The sequence below is a fragment of the Brassica rapa genome, chromosome A07, assembly GCF_000309985.2.
Source record: "Brassica rapa cultivar Chiifu-401-42 chromosome A07, CAAS_Brap_v3.01, whole genome shotgun sequence".
Classification (NCBI taxonomy): domain Eukaryota; kingdom Viridiplantae; phylum Streptophyta; class Magnoliopsida; order Brassicales; family Brassicaceae; genus Brassica; species Brassica rapa.
The window spans coordinates 9,991,700-10,010,239 of NC_024801.2; the positions used below are offsets into that span (position 1 = coordinate 9,991,700).

Sequence of the window (18,540 nt, forward strand, 5' to 3'; positions counted from 1 at the left end):
TATGATACAGTCATATATGTATAAGGGTGAGAAATTTGTTCCTCGTGCTTCTGCATGTAATCATTGTTTTCTATTTCTTTTCTTTATTAATATTTTTATTTTCACAGCTTTCCATGTGGGTCCCCCAATATGCATTAGGAGGGAATATTAAAAGAAATCAAAATCAACTTTATAATGAAAACTAAATTTCGTTGCTTAGAAAAACTTGAAGATGGGTTAAACAAATAGGGGGCAACAACATGTTAAATCACTAAAGCCATATTCGTTTGCATGTTATTTTTATCTACACTTTGTAAATTTGCGATCAGTTACTTTTCGCAAATATTGTTCGTATGCTAAAAATTTAAGGATATAAGAAAAATTACTTGTAACTGATTGCTACGACAACCAGACGAACAATATATATTTTTTTTTTTTGAACATTTTCGTCAGACGAACAATATTTGATGCAAACATATCGTAGTCAGACTCGCATGACACAACAGTCTTGAAAACGTACACATTTTTCTTTTACTTATCATCATTGTTAAACTATTAACATATTATCAAGGTTAAACAGAAATGCAAACATAAGTTTATATATTTATAATTTTTTTAAAAATGCAAACATTTACAATATATTTCAATATCACCATTTTATTTAGAAATTTAAAACCAATTTATTTTATTCTATTGCTTGTTAGAATTTCCTAAAATTATGATATATTAAACGAATTTATAATATTCTTCATCTAATATTACAAGACAGAGTCCTATGGAAAACATATGAATAAAAATAGCAATGCTCTAAATATAATTAAAACAATATTATTTATCTTGGAAAATAAATAGAAGTATACTAGAGTATCTTTAATCTCATTTCATTTCAAAACAGAATTTGGAATAAGAAATATTCTAAAATCTATTTTATTTTTAGCTTAAGTATGAGTACACTGCTTAAATAGAATAATATTTTTTTGGTCACTATTTAATTTTCAACATCAAAATAAAATGTAATTAAAATAAAACCAGTTTCATTATATAATTATTCTATTTTAGAAGAAAAATAGAATTTTAAATCGAAAATGCTCTTACACAATATTTTGCTCTATAATTTTAAAATAAAAAAGTAGATTGTAATAAATGCTCTATATCTTCTTTTACTTTTTTTTATAGAAGGCACAAATTATAACGAAAGCTACCTTAAAATAAACACAAATATATATAATAGGGACAACAATATGTCCATTCATCACTAGTCAAAAAACAAAGTTGAAAGAAACTATACAGTGCACGCTATTTTCGTAGAAAAGGACAAAAAAAGATTGAAAATTAAAAGAACAAAAAAAAACAAAGAAGACGCCCACAGCTTTCGAAATCAAAGAAAAGAAACGTAGTAGAATCCTGGCGAGTTTGCTAAAAAAAAAAAGAGAATCGTGGCGAGCTTGTCCTTTTATCAAACAATAGTAGAAAAGTAATCTTGTGGAAAACATCTTAATAAAACATCTTAATAGAACATCTTAATAAAGCATCTTACAATATCTTAATAAAACATCATCTTTTCTTTAGAGAGCTTTACTTTGTCTATCTTTTTACTATCTTGGCTCCGGGAGAATCAGTTTGTAAACTCGCTGGCTTGTGTCTCTAAAAGGTTTGTAATCCTTGTCAGCTGAGTGATGTAACAGTCGGTTTCAAATGTTCGAATAAATTTATAGATACAAAAAAAAATATAATCATATTTCGTTCCTAAGATTTTAATAGAATGAGCGTAGAACTCTGTCCATTTTTGAAGATAAATTTGCTTTCGAATTGCAGTTGAGCAGATCTGAGTCTACTGTAAACTTTTAATTTCAATAGAAAATCAAAATTTACTTTTGGAAGAATTTAGAAAGATAATATTGTTTTATTAGAAAGAAAAAGAACTCCACACTCGAAAAATAAAACTCCACACTCGACAGTTTCCACTAGTGATAAGATTTGTAGTTATATGGTGGAGTGTCTTTCCGACAATACTACAACAGTCGACTCTTTTCAATAACCACTTATAGCTTTTGCCGTTTTCCATCATTTTTATTGGTCATGTTAATATTAAAGTTTACTGATGCATTAAACTTATGGTCCGAATGGTGACGGCGGATTTGATAATAAAAGCGGTGCGGAATTAAAGTGCGGTACGGTGCAAGTGCGGTCCGTGCGGTTTGCGGGATAAGTGCGGTTTTGATAAAAAAGAGTAGTGCGGTTTTGATAGAAAAAGTAGTGCGGTTTTGATAAAAGAAAAGTAATATAAAATTAATATATTAGAAGAATTAGAAGTTAAATTTTTGTTTACTGATATCATAATATTATTTTATTTTAAAATTAAAATATTAAAAAGAAATCAAAATAAAAATTCAAATATACATATACATATTTATTTATTTTTATTGGACTGAAACTTATAAAAACTCAAACTGTTCATATTTCTCTAAATCTGAAAACCTAAAATCAAATCAAAATGTTAAAATTAATTAGAAAAAGTAAAAGTAATATATGGTTGTTTACTGAAAAGAGTGATCTTAGTATTTATTTTATTTTTTGGTAAAAATGTTAGTATTTATTTGATTCTTATTCTGGTTAGTATTTTGGATAATAAATATTTAAGAAACCGTTACTAAAATTGTATGATTGTTTAATCAAATTGTTTTTTGTTTTTTTTTTGTAACAGAATTAACGTACGGTATGTTTTGCTATATATTTAAATATTTTAAATTTGGGACTTACCTACAAAATTTTAAACATTTAATATGTTCCACACATTTATAAAGATGTACAAAGCCTCATCAATAACTACCGTTGAAAACACAAATATTATTACGTGCTCTTTATTTTATAAATAAGCATATGATACAACGCATAATTACAAAAAAATGGGACGGTCCCTTCCTCTCTCTCTCTATTTGCTCTATCTTCTCTCTAGAACTTTACTAAATCAAATATCGTCTCCGGTGGCCGGTGACCCTTGTTGCCGGTCACCACCCCTTTTTGTTTTTGTTTTTTTGGTGTAAGATATTTTCAATCGTTGTTCGATTGATCTTTTATTCCGCTTTGTCGGATCAAGCTTTCGCGGTGGCGAGTTTAGGTTTTTCTTCCGTTGCGGATTTTGTCTTCCGGTTTATCCGGATATGATGTTTCCCTCTTTCGCAATTCCATTTCTATCCCACTTGCTTTGATCGAGATTTCTTTTCCTTTAATTATCTTCAAAGTCTTTTTCTACGAGTCTAAAGCTTGCTCCTTTGAAAGTTGTTTGTCTATGATTTTGGAGTAAAGTCTCTCGAATGAAAAAGATGATGAAAGTGATGGAATTATCTTAATCGATGTATGAGAGTTTCAGTAGAGTTGGCATCTCTTGTAGATGGTCCAACAAAGTTTCTTCTCTAATTCGAATTAAGATTTCTCAGTTTTAACAATTGAAGGATGTAGAAGTTATTAAGCCACACAGCAAGCCCACATCAAGCCCAAGACTATGTTATTGGAGAAGTCCATGTAACTAGGGTTCTAGCATTTAGATTTATATAAATAGTAGTTTAAGGTTTTGTAAAACTCAACTTTGGCTGCGCTTTCTAGCAGCCTCTCTTCTCATCTTTATTAAGCATCAATATAACTCTTGAATCTCTTGCAGACAACCCAAAGTCTTTCCCCTTCTGTTCTTTGTATTTCAATAAAGCTCATTGAGCTATCTTAGTTTATGTTTCAATAAAACACAACTCTATCTAGTTCTCAAATGTTATCATGGTATCAGAGCACCAGGGATTAGATCTTGGTGTCTCTACGCTTCATCTCAACTTCTCACAAGCTCCATCAGTCATCTCTTTTTCCTTTGAAAAAAAAAAAAAAAAAAAAAAGAGAGAAGAACCAGCGACCAAGACAGATCCTATTAACACTGTCCTGACCAACCCAGACTTGCGTTTTATTTGAAGAAGCAGGCTTGCCAAGTTGTCTCCTTCCTGTCGGCTAGCACAAAAGCAGGGGAACAAGTTGGAGATCCCAATGAAGAAGAAGAAGAGTTAAAAGGTGGAAGCTTTAATCAAGTGACAGCTTCAAAACTGCAAAGCTTGTGGAGTTGGTGCTATAAATGACGGTTTCAGAACGGACATAGAAGAAGGCTTTGTGAAGACTCAGCTTCCTAACCATGGTATTGTCTCTGTTTCTTTCTTTTGAGACAGAACAAAGGATGAAAAAAAAAAATATTTGTGTTGGATTGAGTTGCTGGTTAGCTTAGATTTTTGGGTTCAGATAGGTTTGGAACAGAAGCTATAATGAAATAGGCTGGTTTGGGTTTGTTGCGTGTGGAATCTCTGGCTTTAATTCTACTGCACACAAGGTGCTCGCGGAAATGCCAACGAGAAAGTCAGATTGTTTGGAGACAGTTTTGGTGGTATATTAATAGGAATCAGAGAGTTAGTAGGATGGTTTAGTAAGTGTGGAAAGAGAGTTTTGATTCTTCATTAGACATAGTAAGAAATAGGTAAAGAAAGCCTAGATTCATAGTGAGGCAAAAAGGTCACAATTGTACCTCTGAGTGAGATCAACTAAGCTCTCCAAGTTCAAGAGAAACCTCTGAGTGAAGCCATGTGATACTCTCCAAGTATAGGCCTGAATAGATCTCACACTTAGTTTCTTTTCCATGAAGAAGAAGAACCATTTGCCTGCATCAAAAGCCTCCTACTTCAACTACTCATGCTCTCACAGCTCATACTCGTTTACAGTTCAAACTCAGCTTCTTGGTTTCCACCCGAAGCTATGTTTGCGGGGGAGTATTAAGCCACACAGCAAGCCCACATCAAGCCCAAGACTATGTTATTGGAGAAGTCCATGTAACTAGGGTTCTAGCATTTAGATTTATATAAATAGTAGTTTAAGGTTTTGTAAAACTCAACTTTGGCTGCGCTTTCTAGCAGCCTCTCTTCTCATCTTTATTAAGCATCAATATAACTCTTGAATCTCTTGCAGACAACCCAAAGTCTTTCCCCTTCTGTTCTTTGTATTTCAATAAAGCTCATTGAGCTATCTTAGTTTATGTTTCAATAAAACACAACTCTATCTAGTTCTCAAATGTTATCAGAAGTTCCTGATTTGAAGCAGTGGTTGTTGGCGAAAGGTTGAGTTCAAGGATTACAAATCACAGAGAATATAGTGTTGAGGATGAGGAAGGAATTAGCTTTGGCGTCTGACTGATTGGAGTCACCGGAGGTGAAGGTTGGAGTTACCGGAGGTGAAGATCGGTGGAGCCAACGAAACTGAAGTGTCAAGTTGCATGTTTCTCAATCGACACGTGTTTCCATTATTCTCTGTGGAGTTTCCACATTTTGCTTATGTAATATTTTAATAAGTGGTGTACTCTTCTGTATCCTTGTTTCGTGGGAATAAAATATGGTTGACAAAAAAAAAAAAAAAAAACAAAAAAATGGACCACGTGTCTTTGAAAGTTCTTATGTTTGTCTTTAATGTCTAAACTCTAAACTATCCTGCAGATTATTATACTATCATTTTTACTTTTTATTGCTAAAATACACATTATACAAATACTGTATGTGCGTTTTTTAAGAAAACCACACCTTTTTGTATGCTTGAGCGGATTTCACATTCGCGTAATCTTTTGTGAGGTATCGAAACCCGTGCGCGGTTTTCTGTAATCTTTAAAAAAAACGCCAGATGAAAACAATAAATACATGATTGGTGTAACAAAAGCGTTTTTTACAATTCCGCACTTAAATCCGCACTTAAGTGGTCGCCAATCACTACCTTAATATTTTGTATATCCAATGAAATAAAGTTCAAAGATTTTCTTGGTATTTTATGATTTTATATGCAGTGACAGGACCAAAAAGCTGAATTTTATGTATTTTAGAATTGAATTAGATTATTATTATTATTGTATTACAAATGAAATAATTTGGACCGTCTGTGTCGGTTTCAATAGATCTTTTCCTCTCTAATCCCAAATCTTTGATTTTTCTCTAAATTAAGAAAAAGGTATTGGCAGTTAGCTACTCGTTTTCTTTCAACTGTTATCTGAAGCCGCCCGATTATTATACCACTGTATATATTATTTAATAAGTAGTGATCCTTGTTACATAAAAAAAGTAGTGATCCCAGTATTAACATCTTAGTTACACAGAAATAAAAAAAACTATAGAACAATCCAATGCTCGTGACGGTTTGGATTTCATATTTGTGACATGTTATTTTATAACCATATTAAGCTTTGAACCCTAAATCTACAAACATACTTAAACTTCCAGTCAAGTTCTCCACTTGACACAATCTCAAGACTTCAGGGGAAGCTTATTACTTACCATCATCACTCACTGCCCTCGGAGGCTACAAGAACCATTCTTCTTCAGCTCTGTTTTAGATGTACTATGTTCATTCATTAAGGGTTAACTTCCAATTGTCTACATCTTTCTTGATTTTTTATGTACACCAAAAAGGTTTACAAAATTAAAGAGAAGTACAATGTAATATCATATCTAGTCTATTTCAATATTTTTTCTTCGAGAACAGAGGACTAAATTTCACCAAAATAGATGAATCATGAACGTTATATGTTATGTCAAAATTATGGTTTATAGTTTTTTTTTTGTTGTGGCGCGAGTGAAATATGAATATATGTGACATTTCTACTAATACTGTATCACTTTCCTTAACATACATTAAACTACATCAGTTCGGATCAAGCAAACATAGCCAACTTATAACGTCATTTTTTTTTTGCTAAATAACTTATAACGTCATCCTCTAATCGAGGTATAGCTAATTATATTAGGGCTGGACATTTTATCTGTTAAATTTGATTCGATTCGTTATTCGTTTTGATTTGATCCGAAATTTCCGGATATCCATAAACTTTCGAAGCAAATCAAATACTAAAAATCAATATCCGTTAAAATCGAAACAAATCACAAATATTAAAATTTTGGAAAGCGGATATCAGATCCGATCCCTCAATATATAAATACATATATATCTATATTATTAAAACAGAAACATTGTGTTGGACCTAACATTTATTTTATAAGTTTTTAAATTAAATACATCTTCCTATATTATAGTTAAACCTACATTAAATCACTAATATTCTTTTCTTTATACTACTATCAATGTTTCCAAACAATATAGTCATTCCTTTATACTACTATCCATTTTCCCAAACAACACTATAATTAATTTTATGTCCAAACAATATAAAATATTGGAACTTATCTTTTTAATAACCAAATATTTAAATAAATTAAATAATTAAAAAATATTCAAAAAATTATAAAAAAACGAAAATAAATAAAACTTACTTTTACAGGTTTAAATACTACAAAAAAATTTCAATCAATGATAAATCTATTAAATTAACATATTATTTTATTTATATTTACTACATAATGGTTCTATCATTTATTTAAGTAAGATAACAATTCAATAATAGCCATTACATAAAAAATAAATATATAAACATTATACAGTGTACAATAACTATAATAACAAAAATAATTATGAAAAAATGTTCAAAATATATGTTATCTAAATAAAAATGCTTAATACTAATTGTTATCAAAAAATTTAAAGCGATTATAATATAAATGATTAACAAGAAAAATTACACAAAACAATTATAATAAAATTGATTAAGTTACATAAAATGGAGTAATATGATCAAGACATTTATAGTTGTTAATTATATCTATTATTTTCTCTATCAATTTTTGTAGAAATGTCATAATTTAATAAAATTGTACAACAATAAACTTTAAAATTTGGATTAAAAGGTGACAAATTACGAAACTATAACAATTTAAATTAAATTGGATATGTTAACATATCGGGCATCCATCGGTTCAATTGGTTAGTCTCAGATATAGTAATTTTTATAAATATGGATATTTTTAAAACTTAAATTGAATTATCGAATCACCGGATTAACCGATTTAATCGCAGATACGGGTCAAATTTAGAAGCATTGATTTAAATGCAAAAAAAAATCAAATTAACAAAATTCTTACAAATTAACAAAATATTTATTAATTATTAATGAAATTTTTTATCATAAAATAATCCGCGCTTTATAGTCTTGATTATACTTAAGTAATCATACTTACAAGAGTATGATTATACAAGGCGGGGTCCTTGAATAAGTAATTCTTACGAAATATCATTTACAAAGTGTTTATGCAATATATAATTTGTACATCCATCTTGAGTGTTATTATTACCATAGGTCAACTATTGTTGGAATTAGAAAATAACTCATGGTAGTTAATTAGTCAAATTAAGAATGTCCTCCACAACAACCCTATTGATTACTTATTGTTCCTTCTTTTTGTAACCTCTTGCTGACTTGATGTTCCTTTATATTTATTCCCTAAAACACAAACAATTGAGTAAATATTTCTCTGACTAAACAATTGTTAAATTTTAAATTCCATAGTTTAATTCATCACAATAAGGTAGTTATACTGTAGTCAAAAAGTAACTCTCATGATCAAAAGTATTTAGCATGAGATTGATCATTAGCTTCCCCTTTAACCAATCAAATTATCAATTAAGTTTAGTAAAGAGGATTCAGTATAGATATGGACTATTAGAATCCATATTCAAAAATGATGTATTCACTTCATGTAATTCATTCACTATTGTACTAACTACTAAGTTAAAAATTTATGGACTGGTTATCAAATCACCAAAAATTTCTGCAATGCACTTTTACCTGATTAGTTTAGAGATATACTCATATAATTTTCCATAAACTCTAGACACGTATTTTTGTTTCTTAAAAGAGAGAAAAAGCTTGCATATTGATAATATTGTCTTTTTGTGTGCCAGTTATTTAACCTTTGATAATAGCCACCACCTCTATTGGTTCCTCAAGGCAAGATGTTCAAACAAAAAGAGAAAAGCGAGAGAGTAGAACACTATCGATTGAACTAGGCAAATAGCTGAGACTAGAGACGTCGTTTCTTTGACGGTTGAAAAAGCTCGAAAAAGAAATAAATCAACCCAAAAAAAAGCTCTTTCGGTTGATGGAATTTTTTTAAAAATACAAAAATCTAAAAAACTAGATTGGAGAGCGGTTTATTTCTCAGTGTAAAGAAACTGTCATGGACTTTATAATAACAATTAGTTAAGAAGAAGATCACTTCCATATCATTATGGCCCCTACCAAACAATAAAAAATTCTTTGGCGACATCAACTCTCCCAGTATACATGTTGGGTTTGATTGGGAAGTGGGTAAGTACTAATAAGTATTATTATTTATCAGTCATACGAAACGCAAACAAAAAGAAAAATTTTAAGACAAAAAGAAAGGAATCAGCTGGACGAAACAAAAAAAAAATCCTGAACTGCTAAATCAAAGCACTCTCACAAAATAACTAAAGAACCATAAGACATTGAAACTGAACCAATTGAAGTCAACATCTAAAATTTCTGTGACCTCTCCACCAGAAATTTAGGGGCTGAAGAAGGAACTAAATCGATTTCAACTAGTAATGAGAACGACAAAAAATACATGGCCAAAACAAAACAGAGCAAATGAGCCATACCAACTCACTTTTCCTCAAAAGTTAAGCATATGAGACAACCTAGGCCCGAGACTAGAAACCTTGGCTTTCGACTGGGAAGCGCCAAGAATGTCCAACAACTCTTACATGTGAACACTCACAAACCAACCTCAGTTACATAGCATATAAATATCGTGGTAATCCAGTTATCATTTTTTACATGATTTGTTTTCTTCGTATAATTGTTGTTTTTCCACTATCTGTCTATCTTTTCAGAATTTATTATCTATGTTTTGATAGTTTCTGCTATTTTTTTTTTCTGTTGGAAGGTTCATTTTCAATTTTTTTCAGCCATCACCAAACCTTTATATATTTTAATGTTTCTCCGATAGTACAATCTCTAAAACACAGAAAAATGCAACTGCGTGAATTAAGGACACTCAGTTGATCCGGCTGCAGATGAAGGAGTTCAACCAAATCTTTTGGAGAGTCTATTCGTCCGAATTCCAAATCTTTGCCGGAAAGGAGAGATGAATATAGTAAATCTTCGCCGGGAAGGAGAGATAAATTAATATAATAAATTATTATAAGAAAATTGGATTAGTTGATCTCATAATCGTAATGCTTTTCTGAAAGAAAATAATAACTAAAGATATATGTTATACCTAATTTACGTTGATGATTAGTAATTAATATTTATGCAGATTTATATCTCTATTTCTTGATTAATAAATATATATTTAATAATTCATCAAGGGAGACTTTATTCGATCTAACTTTTAACATGAGAGTTCCGAAACTTAAAATCAGTTCGCAAATAATGTTATCAAATAGATAGATAGATACATGCATTTTAAATTTTAATATTTTTTTGATAATCATTGGGATCCCAAAATTTTTCTATGCCCAGAAACTAAATCCACGAGCCTTGTATCGGGGTAACAACTAATCCATCTTAATGACACAACTAAAAATCATATATAATGTTATAACGAAAAAATTTAATCAAACATCTTATTATGTATGTTATAACAATTTTTTTCATCAAAAACATACATTTGTGAATATGTTAAAAAATTTGCGTTTAAAAATCATATATAATGTTATTGTGTTCGTCAATTATTCTTTTTTCTTAGGTTTTATTTAATCATGCATCGTTAAGTTTTCTAATTTTAATTTTTATCACTGAAATATTTTTTTTTGGATAACAACATAATGTATAAGATTTTTCTTATTTATTTTTAAAATACAATTTTACTTAGCCAATTTTATTATATTAATTTATAATCAGTTATATAATCTAATAACTTAATATAAAAAATATTTTTAATTGTTCCTTTTTCTTGATTAGTATTTAATCATGTATCATTATATTTTCTAATTTTAATTTTTGTGATTGAAAATATTATTTTTTGTTTTTAATATAAAACTGTAACATGAATTTTCTTATACAAATATATAAATGACATATATATATAATAAATTTTATTAAATTTCACTAACACTTATATATATATATATATATATATATTTAATTTACATATTAATGATTCCATATTTTTTTCTGTATAACGTTTTTATGCACATTATTTTCTGTATAATATTAAAATATATAATTACACTAATAATTAAATAAAATAGTTTATCAATATATAGGTTATAGTTGATTTTTATTCTTGTTCATAATTAACATACATAAACTAACTAATATTTTTTAGACAGAAACTATAATGTCATTTAATTATATTTTTTTATAGTACGATATTGTCCATTTTGAACCTCTAGCAAACCTGCATGCTTTATTTTCGGTTTTTTTTCCAAAACATTTTGTACTAGTAAAAGTTGGTTATCTCTTTATATATTAGACATTCGTTCGTCAAACAAAAGTTTGATATCTAGTGTGTATCTAACACCATTGACACATCATTTAATACACTGATCTCCTTTACGTTTTGAGTGAACTAGTCAGGTCGGTGTTGCCTCCCTTTTAAGCTCATAGGCTTTCGTTTTTCTTTGTTTTCTTAGTAAGTCTTACATTAATGGACCAAATCTTTGAATGGGGTCTGGAGTGGAGTAGGATCTACCTCCAACATAAACTTAAGCTTTTTCCTTACAGCAATGAATTCAAATCTTATAAGTTGATTGAATACTATCGAATTATCAAATTCAAAATGCAAAGATACATTTGAAAAACATACGTTGGACGACCTTTCGAAAAACATACAAACAATTACACTAGAAGGCACAATAATTTACCATTTTCTAAAAATAGTTATAAGTATCAAATCTCCACAATATTAAAACAACGGTTCAAATTATTTTGTCGCCAATACATAATTAAGGACTACGTACAGTACTAATCTACTATATATGTTAGCTTTTATTTACTTGAAGACGAAGAAACGTATATAAAAATTCAGTCAAAAAAGAAGAAGAAAAGCATATACCTATCCTTCGTATGACGGTATGACCGTACGTAGAATGTGACGACGATTTTTCTTCTTTTCTTTACTCCCTCCATTTTATGAAAGTGTTCTTTTGACATAATATTTGATATAAAAATGATTAATTTCATATTTTTATAAATTGTATATAATTACTCAATAAAATCTAAAGTAAATAAACTTATTTTAAGATAAATAGATTTTATAATTAATATTATATATATACAAATTGCATTAGAATTCTAAAATAACATTTTTATATAAAAAGAAAAAACTATCAAAATGACACTGTTTATAAAATATATGGAGTATTAATAAATAAAATCGCTAATGAATTGAGTTAAACATTCATATGTAAATTTACTATTTAGATTGTAGATATTCGTAAACATATTAACAGGAAGAAGAAAATTTTGTTTAATTTGTAATAACCTCAACATCTGAAAATTGTTTAAGGAAGTTTGGGACCCATGAGATTTATCACACTTTTTGGTCATCGAAAGTAATAAAACATATAAGGCATGCCCAACATTTGGGGACCTAATGTCCAATTTAGATGGGGCAATATTTTAGCTTTTAAATTTTCCTTGCAGACATTAATGTTAAAATTATAAGAAAATAATTAATATACTGAAACAATAAGTAAATTTACGAATCTTATTTTGAACTTTGATAAACACAGAAGAACAATTTGAACCCCGCAAAAAAAAAAAAGAGCAATTTTCTTCACTCGTCAAAGGAGATTTTAAGTTTTAGGCCCAAAAGATAAGAGAAAAACTGAAACATATATTTGCCAAAAATTTAACTCCAAACGAAACAGAACTTGACATGTTCATAGTTCATGTATTTGATAAAAACTGAAAACTGTATTAAAGGTTATTCATATTAGGCCCTAATTCATATTTATACTTGATGTGCTGTTTACTTAAATGATATAATTTGAGGGATGACATAATAAAGGCCATAAGCCCAAATATTAACTAGCATATAAAACTTGTGGATGAACTTTCCAAAATTTATTATGTTAACCTTCAAATTATATCATTTTGTTGTAAAAAGAAGGAGAAATCGAATATATATAATTTACATTGTTTTAAAATAACGAACCTACTAAATGATAATCCACGTGCGCATGTGCGGAGTGAATTTTTTATACTAATGTTTATTTATTAAATGATTTTAACATTTTACAACACTAATTTTTTTACTGATTGTAAAATAATGAATACAAATGTTGGTCTTTTAAATATATCATCGTTGTTGAAAAGTTAACGTTTTACATCTTATTTTAATTATTTTTAAGACATCATATACACACAAAAAATTAAGTTTTGTGGCTGACACAAATCACCACAACCAGATAAGCAACATCGATTGTAAAATAACGAAAAGGGATTAGACTTTCTGCTCTCGATTTGTTTACTATTGACTCTGTATAAATAATTTCATTTTCTACCTCTATAAAATTATGCTTTCGTTTTCGTTTCTGTTTCATTGATTTTTTTTTAACTTCTTCTATGAATTTGAAAAATTACGTAAATTAAAAAAGATAGACATCTATAAAAATTAGTTCCATTCCAAATACATATCTAAGAATAGAATTTTTGAAGAAAATCACCGGCAAACTCTATTCACAGATTAGTATTCAAATATAATATATCAAGCTATTATAGAATATAAGTACATACTCAAAATATAAATGTATACCTAGTATATATTAACCAGTCAGGCATAAAATCATCTAATTGTAGAACAACAAAACCAATTACTTATTTTATTAACCTATGCTTTTGAGGTTTAGTTACTTAAGAGTATACCGATAAAATATATACATAATACTTTACTATTCTAGTATATGTAAACTATGTATAAACTAAGAACTGGTAATTTACTAAATGATAAACCAAAAAACTTATAATAAATAGTTCAAATCTATCATTCTTACAATTATAATAGCTAGACAAAGTATTAGGGAGAAGCAAATATTAGACGAATGATCAAATCTCTCATTCTTCGAACAAACTCAAAAGGAGGTGACTCAAATCTTGTCATGATATTTCATCAAAAAATATACGAATAAAAATCAAGACTAAATTATTTAATCTAGAAGAACTAATATATATTTATATATAGAGCTTCCAGTATTAAAAGTCGCTTCAATTCGAAGAAGTGTATCTTTGGGATTGTCAGAATCAAATAACATATTAGAAACCACCTATTTAAAAAATAATTTGTATACATAAAAGTATATACATTAGAGTAAGCACATAAATAAAAACTAATACCTTTTTTAATTTACAATCATGTTTCTGGTAATAAATCAAAACAATAATTTTATTTACTTTATATGGTATATAAATAAACTTTAGTGATATTGACATATATATATATATTATATAGTATATTTTAATATCAATATTTTTTATTGACACTTCGTACTTATAAGATTGTATTAAATTGTATATTTGTTGTAACAAAAAATTTAATGCGAGATTTTTCAAGGGGAATTTTCATGTTTAACACTTTCTTGGTACCATTATACATGTTTACTACCACTAAAGAGACATTTTCAAAAATACATTTTTCATTAAGAGGCAAAAGACCATAATATCATGTTCTCTCTACATATATAATAAATAATTATTTAAATAAATAAAAATTATAAAAAATACTTTTATATGTTTTCTAATTATACTTTTTAAATTCAAACTTTATTATAACTTTTTCTTTTTTTTTGAATTTCTTTCAAAATTTATTTTTGTAAAATAAAAAAATTATTATTGAAACTATTTTTAAAATTTTTTAATTTATATATTTATTAAAATCCTAAATTTCACATTCCAAAAACTCTACTCCTCTTTTTTATTTTTGATAAAGGATTTTCATTAATACTAATGTGGCATTAGGCTGCCAGCCTTTTACAAACTAGAAAGAAGAGGGGGAAGGATCATGAAGTGATAATCAACATTCAGATGGAGAAAATAGAAGGTACATTCTGTTGTGGAGGCTGCCAAATTTGCAGCTGGGGAGGACCACGAGAGGAGCCAAGAGAGCACAGAGCATGGCAATTGTCCAAAAGAATATCCAAAGCTCTGCGTGCCACAGCCAGAAGGGAGAGAGTTAGACTGGAGTGCATACGAGCATTGCGTTCTTGCCATAAGAAATATATAGCAGCCTGCCAACCCTGTAGTAATGCCAAACGTCTGAAGCCGTCCCCATGGGCATGAGGAAGCCAGAGTAAAATTGCTGTCCAAGCCGATGGAGGAGTTGGAAGAGAAAGCCTGTTTATAATTCTGAGCCAGACCTGCAGGGAGTACTGACATTCAAAGAACAGATGATCATGTGATTCATTTTCTAGCCCGCAGAGAAGGCAAGTAGTCAGTGATTCTGCATCCCAGTTGTGAATTCTATCGAGAGTAGGATTCCGATTGAGTACAAAAAGCCAAGCATTTGTTGTGTGCCTCGGAACAATAGCTTTGTGCCAAACCAGAGAGGCCCACGAGACAACCTGCTTCACAGGTCTTATCTCATTCCAAACTGCCTTTGAGACAAACGATTTATGAACTGAGCCTGAAACTAACTAGACTGGAGAATCAGAGTTCACAACCGTAGGTACTGTAGTAATATAAGCATGTAATAGAAGTTGTCTCTCTGAACGAGCAGGAGGAAGGTACCAGTTAGTACCATTTCTAACTTCTGCCACTGTTGCAAACAATGGGATTCCAAGCCTAGACGGACCATCCTGTCCAAGGTAAGAATAGAGACTGCCAAATGGTGTTCAAGGATCCCACCAGAAGAAGGTTGAATCCCCATTTCCCAGTTTGATTTTCAAAAACTGAAGAGCTTTACTTCTCAGCTTAAGTAGCCTGCAGAACATCCAAGAATATATATTAGTTTATATAGTACATACTTTAAAATTTAGTGATCAATGAGACTTTTATCATTTTTAGTTATTTACAGTCGTTTTAAAAAATTCAAAATATAACATATAAGAAAAAATCTAATTTTTTAATATGCTTAATGTGATTTCTTAATTTTTTAATAATATTAAATAAACAAAAAATAGATATCAGATACAAAAATTGTTATCAAATATTTTTATTTATAATCATAATTGTCATATATATGTTAATTATATTAGTTAATTTCGTAGTTTATATTTAAGAAGAAAATTGAGGATATTCTTTTGTACACTACTAATCAATTTGATAGTTAGTTTAATAAAAAATACAATATATATTTTTATGGATCATTTTTCTTAAAGATTCTAAGAATCATTATAGTGATGACATGTAGCTATGAAAACATGTTTTAATGTTCCAAGATTAATATATAGAGAATTGTTAAGTTAAAACTCAAATTTTGACCAAGAAAAAAAAATTAAATAGATAACATAAAAAATAATTGGTCAAATCAATATTTGTGGGTCTATGTTGCCCCACTATTAATTATTAGAAAGAGAGACGCTGACACATCCTCTTCAGTTTTATGTCTTTTTTTTTTGTCAACAGTTTTATGTCTTAAAAGAACGAAATGAACATTTGTTTTTCATTTATCAAAATAATCTTTATTTTACCGGATATTGGAATCTATTATTATCGAATGATGGAAAAACATCTTATCATTTCTTACGGTGCAACTAGAATGCTTATGGGTGTGAATGTGATGCAGGTGAGCGACAGGAGAAATGCAGGAGATTTAGTCATGCAGTTTTATTTGCATATGTTATCCATTCATAATGAATTTGCAGAACAAAAAAAATATAATAAAATCCTTTATATATTAAAGCACAAGTCACTTGACAAGTCAAAATTTGACATATAGAAAATATAAAATTTTATATAAAAAAATTGATTTTAAAAAGTTTCTTCAATTCCTAAATTTCAACACATATATCCCAAGGATATTGCATCCACCCACGTTCAAAATCATTTGACCACGATTTGTCAAACTGTTTTCTTCTTCTATATGATTCTTATCTACTAATTACTCCTTTTTTTTTCTCTTAAATTTCAGTTTTGACATGGACAAGTTTCTTCCTGTCTTCTTTCTTTTTCTCTGTATCAATTCAAAACTTTATTTATTCATTGTCTAAATAACATCAATCGACAAGACTTTAAGTACAATGGAATTATGGGAAGAGATATCCTGGTATGATATTTTTAAAGAGAAACAATTTTAGATCACTATTCACTGCAGTATATGACTTATAAACTTCCTATATCAATTGATTTACAGGCACTCTAGGTCACATTTTGGAGAGATGGGATGGAGCACAATCAAAATTATTCTCATGAAAAGGGATTAAATGGAGCATCATGTTTTGGCCTGGCAAAAAAAGTTTTGCCTGTTTTTCATTCTTAACTTTTTTTTATTTGTTGATAAATATTTCCTCCGTTGAATCAATTATTTTTTAGCTTTCACACCAATTGAGTTCGACCCTAAAACTATTGTTGGATGTATCATGGAGAGTGCATCTCTGAATCCAAAGTTCAGTTTAGGTTACTTAATTACTACTAGATAGTGTTACAAAAAAATTACTCTAGATAATTCATTACAATTTAATAAAAAGCAAATTAAAGTTGTAAATTTAATCTTATAAATTTAACAAACTACCAAAATAAGTAATGTGGGTTAATTTCAAATGTGTCCTTTTACAAAGAAGACGTTTTGGTAAACTAACATAAAATATAAATGCACCACTTATTTTTAACTGTAAAAAATAAAATAGCAAATTTATTAGATTCATCATACTTAAATTTACATAAATTAAATTAACTGTTATTATACAATCATCACAAAAAATTAATGGATCAAATAAAATATTTAAATTATATTATATTTTTTGTATTTTAAAAAGCTTTGCAAACATGTATCCATTTTATAATGATATATGTTTATCCCTTCTTTATTTTAATGTAGGAACCTCTATTATTTATTTGCCACTATTCATATAATATTTTAAATAGTAATGTATTCTGATTGTAAATTATGACATTGATCAAAAAAAAATTAAAAACAGTAAACTAACCTGTGCGAAACACATGGGTAATACTAGTATGGGCAATTGTCAATAATAGCACATTTTGAGTATTTGTCTCAAAAATAGCACTAGAAAGATAAAGTCACAAAAATGACATTCATTAAAGAGTAAAATATCCCTAATATCTTTGGTTTTAAAATTAAATAAACAAACAAAAATAAATAAAATAAAATAAAAATAAAAAATGAAAAAATGAAAAAAAGAATTTTTTTTTAGAGTTTCAGATTATATGTTTTCAGATTCAAAATTTTTTATAATTTTTTTTATAATTTTTGTTTTCAAATTTTTTGTTTTCAAATTTTATTTTTATAATTCAAAAATACTTTTTGAAACTGTTTTCTAAATTTTTGTTTTTAATTTTTTAGTATGTATTTTTTATTATAAAATTTTAAACTCTAATTCCAAAACTCCACCCCTTAACTCTAAACCCTAAAGTTTGGATTAATTAACCCAAGGGTTATAAGTGTATATTTATCTCTTTAATGAAACCTATTTTTGTGACTTTGAACCTTGAGTGCTAATTTGGGAACAAAAACTTGGTTT

The 18,540-nt window shown here is 28.5% G+C and overlaps 1 long non-coding RNA gene across 1 annotated transcript; it reads right to left on the bottom strand.

Annotated features, from left to right (window-relative positions):
• Positions 1 to 331: 331 nt before the first annotated feature.
• Positions 332 to 18,221, bottom strand: LOC117126692. Its single transcript, XR_004449434.1, has 2 exons — positions 5,761 to 18,221; positions 332 to 2,090 (listed from the first exon to the last, which is right to left on the bottom strand). It is a non-coding gene; the product is annotated as an uncharacterized LOC117126692 (long non-coding RNA).
• Between the last annotated feature and the right edge of the window lie 319 nt (positions 18,222 to 18,540).